Source organism: Equus caballus, chromosome 2 (genome assembly GCF_041296265.1).
Source record: "Equus caballus isolate H_3958 breed thoroughbred chromosome 2, TB-T2T, whole genome shotgun sequence".
Taxonomy (NCBI): Eukaryota; Metazoa; Chordata; class Mammalia; order Perissodactyla; family Equidae; genus Equus; species Equus caballus.
Window position 1 is genome coordinate 53,896,802 of NC_091685.1, and position 14,731 is coordinate 53,911,532.

The window sequence follows — 14,731 nt, forward strand, 5'->3', positions numbered from 1 at the left end:
GGTGCTAAAGAATAGGGCAGTGCATTGCTTTTTCTACTGAGTGGCAAATGGTTCGACAACTGGAGTTTAGTTTTGGGCTGCCCATCGCCACCTCCAGGGCTGAAGTACCGATGCCTGCACCCTGAAGACTAGAATGTGAAGTAGGGCACACACAGTAAAGGCCCATGAGCCTCACTAGGGAGGTTGGACTTTCTCTAAGCTGCCATATGGGTGTGTGGTACCACATGACAGCGCCTATGATTAGTGTGCTAGTGACTTATTGCCTTGCATGTACATCCTGACACAGTTAGGAATGTATTATTATCCCCATTTCATAGGTAAGGAAACCAAAACTCAGAGAGGTTAAGTGACTAGCCCAATATCACCCACCTAGTAACAGTAATTCACATCCAGGATCCAGTTTCTAGGCAGCACCGCGGATACTACATTGGATGGGCAGAGACAGGAACCACAGTCAGCATCCCTTGGAAAGATCAGCAGTGGCTCCAAGCTGGTCTGCTGCATATTCATTGCTTCAGGCCTGATCTAGGAACACCCACTGCTGACTGCAGCCTTTAATCTAAATCCCCTCTCTGCTTCCAGTTCTGCCCAGCACCAAAGGATGCTGGGAGGCCTAGGCCCTAGCAGCAGGTGGGGGTCAACCTTTACAGGGGGAGGGATTAATTAGAAGATTCAGCGGGATGCCCCTGGATAGAATACCTGCTTCCAACAGAAACAGCTTGTGCGGGGAATCCACGTGCTGCTCAGGACAAGGAGTGCTCAGCAGGGTGGGGGCAGAGGAGTGGATCCACGGGCTGCGTTTTCAATAATAATGGGAAAAGTGATCAAAGCTGGCATCACGGAGGGCCTTTCCCCAAGTGGGGCTTGTGTCAAGAGGCATCACATACATTATTTTACTTAATCCTCAGGACAGCTCCAGGAGGGGGTGCTTACTACTGCACTTATTTGCAGACAAAGGAACTGAAGGCCAGCTGATCAATGCATCATGCTGAGCAAGTATGTTAGACTCCGAAGTCCACACTCTCCTACCTACCAGGCTCAGGAATGCAGCTCGCAGGTGTCAAACCTGGACCTTTATCCTCCTTCGGCTTGCAATTGCTCAATAGCCTTTGACCCATATATGTTTGAAATGACTCAAAAGAACTGGTTTAAAAATCAACATTTCAGGAGAAGAGCAGTCAGATCTATATGGCATCAAACAAGAAATTTGACAATCATCATTCATTCATTCATTTATTCACCTGGTCATCCATCCATCCCATCACCTATCCATCCATCCATTCAATCATTCATTCATTTAAACAGATAAGCAATATTGTCTGCGTGTCCTCTATTAGTGAGGCCCTGCACTAGCCTTGGAGAGGGAAAGTACAAAGATGAGTAAGACCTGGCCTCTGTCCGTTTACAGGGTTTAACGTTTTAGGGAGGTCACGTGTCTGAGTATGTTGGTGGGAGCAAGTTGTGGGAAAGAAAGACAAGTGAAGACCTTTGGGAAAGGGCCACTCAAGGCCAGGGAGTCAGATGGGCCACCTACGTGGACACATATGGATCTGTGTTCCGCGATCACCTCCACCGCTTTTCCCTCCACCCCACTGCCCTCACTGATGCCAAAGATATGGTTCCCTAAGAGATCAAAAGCTGGGTCAGTGAAGAGATATCGCAAGTCGGTAAAACAAAGGAAATTTGTGAAGTTGTAGAGAATTCTTAATTTGAAATGTCCTGAAAGGGGTATGCACTAGGAGGTACTGGGCTTTGGGGGGACTCCAACGAGATCTTGATGACCATCTCCATGTGACAGGATTCTCTCCTTGACCAAACTTTGGTCAGGCTCCTCTGAGCTTCATTTTTGACAAGGCCCAATGTTAGGCTCTGTCTTTGGCCCATTTAATCCAGTTCTAGCAAGAATCCTGCTGGGTCAGTTTAGCTAAAATTCTCAAACCTTGATATCTGATCACATTCCTCAACCCACACCCTCAATATCCTCTCACCCTGGCCTGGCTTCACCAAAGTTCCTGCACCGTCAGTTTATCCAGAACCCCCCTTCCCCAGTGTTTCCTCTTAGTAATTTTCCATCCGCTGACCCCCATCCTGATCCTTGGCTAGAAATCCCGTTTTCTTGTTGTATCTGGAACGGAGCCCAGTTCTATACTGAGGTCTCTTCCTCTATTGCAATAGTTCCTGAAGAAAATTTGCTTTCCCTGCTCTAATTTCTGCTCGGCTCTGGTTTTCTTCAACATATGGATGCCGGAGAAGGAAGGTCCATGTGGAAAAGATTCATTTGTTCATTCAAAAAGAATTCCCTAGATGATACCTGCTCTGAAAAGCAGTGTACCCCTGCGGTTCTGAGTCAGAAGGAATAACAAATACCATCTGGACATGGAAAGTCTTTGGGCTGAATGTCAATTCAACACTCTCATCCTCAGACTCCAACATTTACTAATTGGCAGGCTATTAAATCTCGCTTTGCTTTGGTTTCCTCGTCTGTAAAATAGGCCTAAGACCAGCCTCACTGCAGAGAGATGTGAGGACCGAGTCAGGACAGTGAGTGTAAGTGCTCTGCACAGCGGTTGGGACCCTGCCAGTACTCGACAGCTATTAGCAATGGTAACTACAGTAATAGTCAGTATTAGGCGTGACAGAAGGGATTAGGTGATGGCAGCATATAGCACCGAAGTCAAAGAACATTTATGGAGCACCTGGAGTTTTACACACTCCCTAAGCTGAAGAATCAATACAAGTAATTAGAACAAGCGGGTTCAGAGTGATCAATGCTGTGAAAGCACAGCGGCAGGAGAAATTATTTCTAGCTTGGGGATAATGGGTCTTCAAAGGAGGAGGTGATGTTTGAGATCATGCCATGACTAGGATTTACACATGAAAAGGGGTCTAGAGGGCATTTCAAGAGCACCACGCACGCACAAAGACTCACTGGCACACCATGTTTCAAAGCTAACACTGGGCCCCATTCTTTATCTACAAACCTAAAATCCAAAATGCTCTGGAAACCAAAATGTGTGCGTTTTTCATTTTTTTAGCTGAGGAAGATTTGCCCTGAGCCAACATTTGTTGCTAATTTTCCTCATTTTCCTCGTTTCTTTGGCTTGAGGAAGATTTGCCCTGAGCTAACATTTGTGCCAATCTTCTTCTATTTTGTATATGGGATGCTACAACAGCATGGCTGCCACCAAGTGGTGTAGGTCCACACCAGAGAACGGAACCCAGGCTGTTGAAGTGGAGTGCACTGAACTTAACCACTAGGCAATGGGGCTGGCCCTCCAAAATGTTTTTATGACTAATTTTTGTGACAAAACCTGAGCTGATGTGATACAAAAACCTTTAGAATTTTTATTTTCCCATTTTGTGTGAATGATCATGTTTCATGGCAGAATACTCAAGAGTTTGGTTACAGTTACTATCTCAGAACCCACTGGGGATGTTATGCATTATATGGTCTATTTGCCACCTTGCCTTTCTAAAATAGGAATAATTCTAAATTTCAAAACATGTCTGGTTTTGAATAAGAGGATATGAATCTATATTAATAATACCTAACAATTATTAAGCACTCGTTCTATTTGGGTACTTCTCCAAGTGCTTAACTGAATTAATCCTTCTGATGTAGGTAGGTACTGTTGTTATCTTTTTTGCACAGATGAGCAAACTTCCGTATAAGGAGGTTAGTAACGTGCCTAGATTCACACAGCTGGGAAGTTTCAAAGCCACAAAACCTGCATTCTGCAATCCTACACTGGACCACCTGGATATGCTGTAATTAAGTCTGTAATTAAGTAGGAACAAGTGCGGTTGTTTACTCTCAAGCCTTCTCTTCCTTCCTTCTCCTCTCTTTCCACACCTTCCCCTTCAACGAAGGACTGCAGCTCCCACTGCACTGCTGTTGGCTCGCTTTAGCCAACGCAATGTTAGTGCAAGTGACATGAACAGAGACTGAATGTGCTTTTGCAGTTTGGCTTGACCTCTCAGATGCTTGTGATTTATTATGGATAAAGCACGATTCAGGCAGCTGCATGAACGTCAGAATGAGAGACAAGTAGACCAGACCTGAACCCAATCCAGAGCCCGAAACAGAGCTGCCTCAGCCAGCTCACAGACTCATAAACGAGAAAAAAAAATGCTTATTGTTGTAAGCACTGAGATTTGGGGATTGTTTGTTACATGGCATTATCATGACAATAGCTGACTCATTTGAATTTGCTGAGCATGGAGTGGATAAGGGAGCATTTTCTGAGGTAAGGATTTAAAGTTGATATTAGCCATATTGGGGAGTATACTAAAAATAATGTTAAGGATTTTGAATTTTATCCTGATAGCAATTAAGAATCTTCAAAAGCTTCTACACAGAGGCATGAAATGATAAGACTTCTATTACCTACACTGCAATCAGTCATCTTTTCAAAACACAAATTGAGCCACTACTTTCTTCCCCTATCACCAAACATACACTCACTTAAGACCTATCAGTGGCTTTCCTTTGTTCTTAGGATAAGACCTAAATCCGTAACATAATCCAAAGTTCTCTATATGGACCCTCCTCAGGGACCCAACCACATTGTGTACCAGGCTTCCCCCTTGACAGTGCTCCCAACCACACTGGCCTGAATGTGCACTGTTCCTTTTTGCACAGGACCTTTGCATACGCTTTTCTCGCAGTCAGAAATGCTTTCTCACTAACTTTTGGCCTACTTAACTCTAGTTTAATTGTCACTTCCTTCTTGAAGCCTTTCCTGAGCACTCTGGGAAGTCAACTGCCCCTGTTAGATGTGCTCTCAGCATCATACATTTCTCTTTCCTTTCACTTATTACAGTTGGAATTTCACGTTTGTTCATAAAATTTGATCAGTGTCCATCTCTGCCACTAAACTGTCTACTTTCTGAAAGCAGTTACAAAGACACTTTCCCCCTTATCTTTGCACTCCCAGCATTAGCACACTCACTGGTACATGGCTGATACTCAGTAAAACTTGTTCAATGAAAGAATGCTGTAGGATGATACCTTAGACAGCAGTGAGGACAACAGATTATTTTGGTTGCCTAAAGCACCCAAGAACAGAACTCATCTTTCTTCCTTTCAACTCCTGCTTGCTTTCTCTGAGACTTTGCCAAGACAGATCTCTCACAAAGCAACAGTGTGGTGGGAACACATTATCAATCTGTTATTACCAACCGGGAAATAGGAACTCAACACCGTGCAACACGGTCAATCTATATGGCAGGTGTTCACCCTGTGTCCATAACACCCGCACTGTGATTTCACAATCCGAAAGACTCCTGTAAATGGAGGAGGACAAAACATCTGGATGTTGCAAACTCTCTTGACAGGTTGTCTATACCATCCCCTTCAAAATCGATGCACAAGAAATGAGAGTTTCTCCAACAGCAGAACAGTGGCTGGCAGCAGAACGTGCCATTTAAGACTGTCCATGGTACTGAGCAAAGACTGCCTGGATTTCCTTTGGGAGCAACTCGGAATCTGGCAAGAAAAGAGGCCACGGGTAGCACCAAATGGTGACATCATTTTGAATGTGTTCGTGCTAGGGGAAAAGGACATCTCATCATTTACATAGTATTTGTGAAATAAATAAACGTATTCAGTAAATAATTAATCAATAGCCTAAGATCATTTCGGTCATAAGACGGAAGCCAGTATTGGAATAAAGGTGAAATGAGTTAAATGTGGCACGAAGGCAACATGGAGAAACTGGGTACTGGAAAATCAGCAGTAGGCAAGCTGAGTATTAGGAACTATGATCTAAGCTCACTAAGGTTCAAAAATCAATTGCAAGCACCAAAGAGAGAATAAATTTTGGAGAGCAGAAAAACCAAGTTGGTAAGGACAGGGTGGGAGTAGAAATTGGCCCGATTGCCTTGGAAGGCATTTTGGCATTATCTTTTAGAAACTGAGACATATATATATATATATATATATATATATATATAGCGATACACAATTCTTCTCAGTATATTCCTAGAGATACACTCATCCAAGTGCAGAGGAAGGCATACGATGAGAAGTTCATCACAATATGTTCATCAGAGCAAAACCTGGGAACAACCCAGCTCTCCTAGCAGAGGACTGATGAAACAAACACTGATGTAGGCATCTATGAGATACTCTGCAAGAATGAGAAATGCCTTAACATGTAAATACTTCCAGGAGACACTGTGGAGAGGAAAAAAAAAAGCAAGCTGTCAAATGACATAGCTAGCATGTTATAATGTTCTCAAATTCACACATATCAAATATCAATATTGTGTATTGTGCATTTTCTGCTACCAATATCAGGTGGGTGACCCAATAAGTTACACCTCAAATTGTTAACGGCAGCCACCTTTGGAAATAGCGTGGGAACTGGAACTGGGCGTGGAAGGCTGGTGGAGACTTCAGCACTGCCTATAATACTCTATTCATTTCACAAGGAATAATATAGTCAAATTTAACTACTGAAATTATACATTTTCTTAAACAAAGTTGTTCAAAAGCGAGTAACAAAGAATCCAAGGAAGTGAGTTGAGTGAAATTGCGCTTCAAATTGCAGCTAGGAGAAAGGCAGAGTCACTCCGAATGAGATCGAGGTTTCTGGATGCCTAGATGTGGCTCTGAGGGCTTTTATTGATGGCTGGTCTCCATACGGACATTCTCAGCCCTTTGCTACCTCCGAGTATCAAGGAACTTCTGACAAATGGGGAAAAGGAGGCTGTTTTGTTATGGATCTGCAACTTGAGTGTGGGATGTGGAGAAAGGAAGCAACGAGGAACAGGGAAATCACCACATCTCTTAGACAGGCTTCTCAGGCACCACTGCTGACACTGGGCTCATTCAGAGTTTTTACGAATCATCTGAAAGGGATTTACAGTTGAATATCTAAATGTACAAAGTACGTGTAAGCCCTGGTGCAAGAAAATGCCAAGCAGATAAGGATAAACAAATGCCAGAGCAGAAATGACCATAAGTCTGACCCAGTCTCATAATTCTTACATCTCACCAATTGTTATGAGGATTAAATAAGACTGCTCTATGAATGCCCTTGGAAAATTGTAAAATGGTGCACAAAAGTGGCTTATTACTGTGATTATGTTGTAGTTGGTTTTACATCAGAGTTTGATAACAGAGCTAAAAGTGAAATCCATAATGGAGTTTGGTGTTGTATTCAGCCATCCGTCCTGACTCTGAGAAGTTTACAAGAATGATTTGGCTTTTACAAGGAACCAGCCTCAGCTTTTTTTTTGTTTTTCGCTACTTTCTTTTTTTAAAATAGAAGTACTATATCCAAATTTTAAAAGTTGGGGAAGGAGAACAGACATAAAACTACCTGTATTTTCAATCACTCCAAAATGTCACATCGTATTTGCTAGATGAATGATGGAATGAATGAAAGAACGAATCCACTTTCATCCTGTTGCTGCCTTCCCTTCCAGTCTTTGCTCATTGGCCTGTTCTACAGGACGGTGAGCACAGTGCAGCTTTACTATTTATAACCTGCACTTTTCACTGATGTCATAAACAGTTCCTCGCATGGTTCCCTAGCTTTCAGAACTGTGCGGTTTTTCCTAGATTTGATGTTCTCTAAGACAGTTAATCCATCCTTCATGTTGGAATCACACTCACATCCTCCACGTCCCTTTCCAGGGTATGTCTTTGTACAAAGTCTTCCATTCTTTAGCCCCTACTGCTCAAGGAAGTCCCAGGGCTGGGAATACAGTTGATGGCTGGTGGTTGGCAGGGGCTCCATTTCACAGACTTTATTATGAGTGTGATGGTTACGGTTATTGTGATCATTTTGTATTAATGATATGGATTGTTTTCTGAACTGCTTGGTTTGTTTACTTAATTTTTAAGATAAAGAAGGAAAACACTCTCTAGGTACAACAGAATTTATTTTAAAATGAAACAAGGCAGAGATCACACATTACAGTGAATTTTAATATAAAATAAAGGCTCCACAGAAAGAATTCTATGGAGAGACAGACTGTTTCAAAGAACAAGCCAGCCTGGAGTGATGGAAAGCTCTTTCACTCATTGAGAAAAGATATGGAACAGCAGATGACCCTCCCCCCTGAGGCTGTCAAGAGGAGGGAGACACAAGACATGTGACTATAATCCTGGGAGACAGATTGCCTCACAAACATTCAGAACGCATTGCTTGTTGGTGACTCACTTCTTCCAGGAATTCTGCTATTGGCCAGATTTTTCAGGATCCACTTTTTATATTGTCCATTTTGTGATGGATACTCTATCAGCTCCTGTTTCTCTTCCCCCAGACCCCAGGCTTGCAGCCCCGGGATCTACACTACTAGTGAATTCTGAAGCCTACAAATTAGAATAGCCCCCATTACCTAAGTCTTGCTGCCAAATAATTCTGGGACTAGGTGACACAGGGGGATTCTATTTGTCCCCTGAATTATTTCCACCCCCACACAAAATGGGCTAATTCCATCCTATGGACCAAGCTGTCATTCATCAGTTGATTCATTCAGTAAACATTGACTGCACACTTATCATACGTCATAGATAGTTCTAGCTCTGAGGATTAATGAGAGAACAAAGATCCTGCCCTCATAGAATTCCATGTGATGGGAGATGGATAATAAAGAAATGCATCGATAAACCAAGACTGGATATGCTGTGAAGGACACAAAACGGTATTGGGTTGAAAGTAACTGGAGGTGGAGGAAACCACTTGGGTCAGGATGATCAGGGAAGGCCTCTCCAAGAAGTTAATAGCTGAGATAAGACCCATGTGAGAAAGAGCCAGCCAAGGGAAAACCTAAAGTGTGTCCCAGGCAGAAGGACAGCAAAAGCAAAGGCTCCAGAGCAGAATGAAACAGACGTGTTCAAAGAACAGAAAGAAAGTCATTGGTTGGCTTTTCTGGTTGAAGGTCAAGGAGCGGAGGGGAGAGCGGCAAGAGATGAAGATGGAAAGAAGACCAGAAAGCAGATCACTTGGGCTGTGTAAGACTTGGTAAGGAGTTTAATATTCATTAAAGTTCAAAGCTTCTGCCTTGATAAGCACCTTAGTGTATCTGGTCAACCTACTTTATACTCCAGTCTCCCAACCAAACTGGAGTTTTCTCCTAAAGCCCTGTTCATATGATTTGTATTTGGCTATTACAAATCTTCTTCCCAAGGAGCTTGCCTCTGCTCTCCATGCCCCTGACCAAGGCTTACAGACTTGCCTAAAAAGGAGAGCTTTCCCAGTCCATGGCATTGCTGGACCTGACTCCAACATTCTGGTTCATTCTATAATTCCTGTTCATACTAGGCCTCTGAACCATGTCTAATTCTGCTTTGCCTTTTGGACTTGTCACCTCGGGCATCTGGAACCAAGTAGGCACACCCTAAGCCTATATCCTACCCCTGCCAAGTGGAGTTCCATTGGTCTGGTGTCCTTTCTCCTCTCCATTGCCCTGAGCCTGATCGTAGCATGCCTTGTCTGGACCAAGCTCTTGTTAAAGCCTAACTGCACATCACAGTGGCCCCAAAATAGTACCGTCAAGCTTAATCATCAGACTAATTCACCTGACTTAGCTCCAGATAAATCTTGGCTGTTTCAAAAAATCAAATCTGGAAATTTGTCACAATTGAGGACATGTAAAAACTATGTTCAGTCTCTGATGGCAATTTCCAAAGAGTAGTTCCCAGAATAGCTGGGAAATTGCCATGTAATTGGCATAAAGCTATGACCTCCTCAGGGGTCTACTTGGAAGAAGAACCACATCTATGTGGCTGCACAGGAACCAACGCATTTGTTAACAATCCAGCCTCATTACCCATCTACCAGCCATGTGTTAGTGGTCATAACTCTTGCAGCACTTTGGGATCCAGATTCTTATCTGGTACATTAGGCACCAAGTGGGAGAGCCTGGGCAGCAAAGCTGAAACATCATGTTAAATATTTGCATTTTGGGCAATAGCTCCTTTCATGGCATGGTTTCCAGGCCCTTCATCACCCTGGCTGGCCTACTGTCGCCTCTAGTTTTCAGTAAGCATTTTTAAATGGTACTGAGGATGGAATTCTCTCCTCCTCATGTAGTCGGAGCAGCGCAAAGAGGCACATACCATGATCTTCTCTCCAGAAAAGGCCAGCCATTGCCCACAGGCCAGGTCTAGCTCCCAAGTGGGACTGTGCTGATCCATAGAAAATCAAAGTTTCAAAATTTTCTTAGCAAAATTGCAAGGCCTGCCCACATCGGGTCCACGTCACCTGTAAGGCCACAAACAGCCAATGCACTGCTGCATCTGCTCCCTTTGTGTCAAGTCACGAGCTCTCATTTGCCAACGTCCCCACCCGGCCCAACCAGTCCTGTGTCTTTCTGATCTCTGCACACAGGCTTCACAAGCCAAACAACTAACAGTGGCAAACATACCTGCTTTGGAGTCAGAAAGGCCAACTTCATGCATTGAGCCAAAAAATCATCACTGATCACTTACTAGGTGTGACATAGAATACGAGGCCCTAGGGATAGTCATTAGCAACAAGACAGAAGATTCCTTGGCAGAACTTCTCATTTAGCAGGGGAGAAAGGGCACAAACAAACCGTTATCTGCCTTACTCACTAATTGCAAAGGGAAGAAGCATTTCCAGAAAGAAAATAGAGAGCATCATTAAACGAAACAAACAAACAAAAATCCACCTTCTCCAGGGGATCTGGGTAGCCTTCTGTGACATGGTGACATTTCAGCTGAGACCTCAAGGACAAAGGAAAGGAGACAGATGTAGAAACGGAGGAAGGACAGGTCCAGGACATGGAAATACCAGGTGCCCAGGCCTCGAGACACGAAGGAGGCTGGCACGTCTTGGAAAGTGAAAGATGGCTTTTTTCTTTTCTTTTTCTTTATAATACTGTAGATAAAACCTTGGGAGAATTTTATTACTGTTTCTTTCTTAAGAACAGGTAAAAGCTCCCTATCATGACGACGATCATTCCAATATACCCTGTATTGTTCAGCAAGAGAGAGGTGTCGTATGCTGCTGCCTGTTTTCACACACAAATGCATGAATCCCTGGCAGAAGATTCACACTTCTCTTTTTTATCCTAAAAAGACAATGAAATATAAGTAACTCATAAGTCCCCAACCTCATCAGCCTGTGACTACAAAGTGAGATTATGCTCTTCTTTCATACGCAAATTATTATGGCCTGAGGCCCTCCAACTGTCTCCCAGCTGTTTCTGAGAGTTTCTCTGGGCCTCCTGTGTGTCCAGAATTACGCTTTTAGTTTCTGCTTGCTCTGAGCTTCTTGTCTTCCAGGGCCCAGCTGTCCTCATCCATGATTACCGCCAACGCCATACTTGGCTTTGGGGAGAGAATACTGTTGCTTAAGTCCAAAGGGACAGTCCTGGTGAGTGTCATAATTCACTAGTGTAATGTGAACCCAGAAGCACCCCTGAAGCTGGAGAACTCCGCGTCCTCGAGAGGCCGCAGAGATTCTTACGGCTGACCCACAACTTTAAGAACTGCAGCTCACTGGGGGCGGTAGACATGGCAGGATCCTTGGCTCTGGCGCGAAGAATAGAGAATGCAGCCTGGGGAACCAAGTGTCGCTGTTAACAGTCAGTCTGGGCTCAGTTACATTCAACAAATGTTGACTGAGACTGACTCACGGCGGGAACTGTGCTGTGGGCTTTGCACACCTGTTCGCCTTTGTTGTGAAGCAGGGAATGTGCGGAAAACTATGGAGCAGTGAAAATGGACTACTGCTACGAGTTACAAGCATCAGAGGCTTAATTTCACGAACAGAATATTCGGTGAAAGAAATAAATAGAACATTCTGGCAAAGTTCAAACCAAGCAATAATAATGTCATTTAGAGAAACATACATCCACGGAGGGAAAATACTACACAGAAAAGGAAAGGAATGAGGGAGAAAAAACAGCAATCAGGATCTGTCACCTTGAGGAAGTTGGGAGGGTAGGACACTGGCTGACCGAAGAACGGTAAGGGGGAAGGAGTACAGAGACACCCCAGTGATTTCTCCAGTTGGGCTCTGCTCACTTGTATTTGTTTCACAATTGTGTGTACTGAGGATGTTCACAAGACATTTGGTACTGGACTTATGGTATAATATTTTTTTAATAAATAAAAGAAGTATACTTCTGTATTTCATTTCTTATTGGCTACCAGGGAATGCACAGACTTAGACTTGAACAAACTTAGATCAGGCGCACACGAAAGCAAAACCACCAACCAAGGAACCCACCACAAAAACTTGAACGTCACACCCGAAACCACGCAACCTCTACAAGAAAACATAGGCAGTATGCTCTTTGACATCAGTCTTAGCAGCCTATTTTCAAGTACCACGTCTGACTGGGCAATGCAAACAAAAGACAAAATGAACAAACGGGACTACATCAAAGTCAAAAAATATCCTCTGCACCGCAAAGGAAACCATCCACAAAACCAAAACACAACCTAACAACTGGGAGAAGATTCTTGCAAACCGTGTATCGGATAAGGGGTTAATATCCAAAACACAGAAAGAACTCATACATCTCAACAGCAAAAAAAATCAGCAACCCAATTAAAAAGGCGGGCAAAAGATCTGAGCAGTGATTTCTCCAAAGAAGGTATAGGGATGGCCAACAGGCATATGGAAAGGGACTCAACATCATTAGCGATCAGAGAAATGCAAATCACAACTACAAGGAGATGTCACCTTACTCTGGTCAGAATGGCTCTAATTAACAAGACAAGAGACAAGTGTCAGAGAGGATGTGGAGAGAAGGGAACTCTCCTGCACTGCTGGTGGGAGGGCAGACTGGTGCAGCCACTATGGAAAGCAGGATGGAGTATCCTCAGAAAACTAAGAATACATCTACCTACCATACGTATGATCCAGCTCGCCCACTGCTGGCTATTCATCCAAAGAACTTGAAAACACCAATGCAGAAAGACACATGCACCCCTAGGTTCACTGCAGCATTATTCACAACAGCCAGAACTTGGAAGCAACCTAGGTGCCCATCAAGGGAAGAATGGATCAAGAAGATGTGGTATGTATACACAATGGAATGCCACTCGGCCCTAAGAAATGATGAGATCCGACCATTTGTGACAACGTGGATGGACCTTGAGGGTATTACGTGAAGTGGAATAAATCAGAGGGAGAAAGTCAAACACCAAACACCGTGTGATCTCACTCATAAGTAGAAGATGAAAACGACGACAAACACACACAGAGCAAAGGACATTGGACTGGTGGTTACCACAGGGGGAGGGGGGAGGGGAGAGAGCCAAAGGGGTGATGAGGCTCACATGTGAGGTGACGGACTATAATTAGTTTTCGGGTGGTGAACACGATGTAATCTACACAGAATTCGAAATATATTACAACGTACATCTGAAAGCTATATCATCTTAGAATCCACTGTTACTGCAATAAAATAAAATAAAATAAAATAAGTTAAATTAAATTAAAATAAAGAAGTGTAGGAGGCTCAAGAGGCTAACAGGCTTTTGAAAAGTTATTCTAGGGATTTTTATGGCTTAGCTCAGGGCGGCAGACACCAGCCTGAGACACAGCTGTGACACAGCCACTAACTTCAACTCAACTATATTCCGACTGGAGGGAAATCAAAACTACTGTCATCATAATTTATGGAAGGCTTCACTTTGTGCCAGATCCTGTGCCGACTGCTTTGCACCAACTGTCTCATTTAATCCTCACATCCAAAAGGTAGGTTACCGTTATTCTCCCCATTGTAAAGGTGAGGAGGCGGGAGCAGAAAGATGGCAATCTGCCTGGAATTCACAGAAGGATTCTCTAGGTAATGACATGACCTTCGGACAAGATTTCAAGGTTTAACACATTACAGTGGAGATGCAGATCCCAGTATCACAGAACGTGAAAAACACTGAGTCCTGCCAAATGTATTAAAACACTAATTATGGATCCTCACAATCTCTTGGCCTGTTTTCTCAGATGAGGGAAAACCCAGCGTGAAAAACCGTTGATGAGATGTCTGCAGAGGAGGACTACGTCTGGTCTTTAAAGCCGGGAACTATCCCAGTAGATTCTGAGTCAGTGGGTCCAGAGTAGGCCTTGAGCGTCTCTGTTCTTTTCAAAAGCCCCACAGGCTACACTTCCGCGCCCTTGGAGTTGGGAAGTACAGTCATGCCCTACAGCGGGACGTTTCAGTCAACAACGGGGGTCCCATCAGATTAGTCCCATATGGCCTAGGTGTGCAGGAGGCTCTGCCATCCAGGTTTAGGAACTCCGTGGGGTTTGCACAGTCTCGAGATTGCCTGACCATGACACACTCCTCAGAACTTATCCCCACCGTTAAGCAAAGCATGACTATACTGCCTTGCATTCTCCACGGTCCCAGACCCTGCACTCTTTAGATGACTGCACACGCAGAGGGCACCGTGTCTGAGGCAGAGAGCAGCTGGAATCACAAAAGCTCTCGACAGAGAGTCAAGGAAAGGCGTGCTCTGCTTACACGACTCTCTACTTTTCTCTGGGTCCGAACCATTTCATAGCTAATCTGCTTTTTTTAACCGAGCAGCTTTGCCAAAAAAAAAAAGAAAAAAGAAAAAAAAGAGGTTACCAACAAACACTAAACAAACCAATATAAACAACACATATTAAATAAGCCTAACCCTACTATGCTACGGAAAAGGCTTTTATTTCCCTGGGATAATTTGGACAGCATTAGATTGTTTTACCAAGAGCAGCCAAGTCGAGGGAGATTATTTCTAATTCCACAGTGC

The 14,731-nt window shown here is 43.7% G+C and overlaps 1 pseudogene; it reads left to right on the forward strand.

Annotated features, from left to right (window-relative positions):
* LOC138923123 (transcriptional protein SWT1-like) overlaps positions 1–14,731 on the forward strand; it is a 67,558-nt pseudogene that overhangs the window by 17,001 nt on the left and 35,826 nt on the right.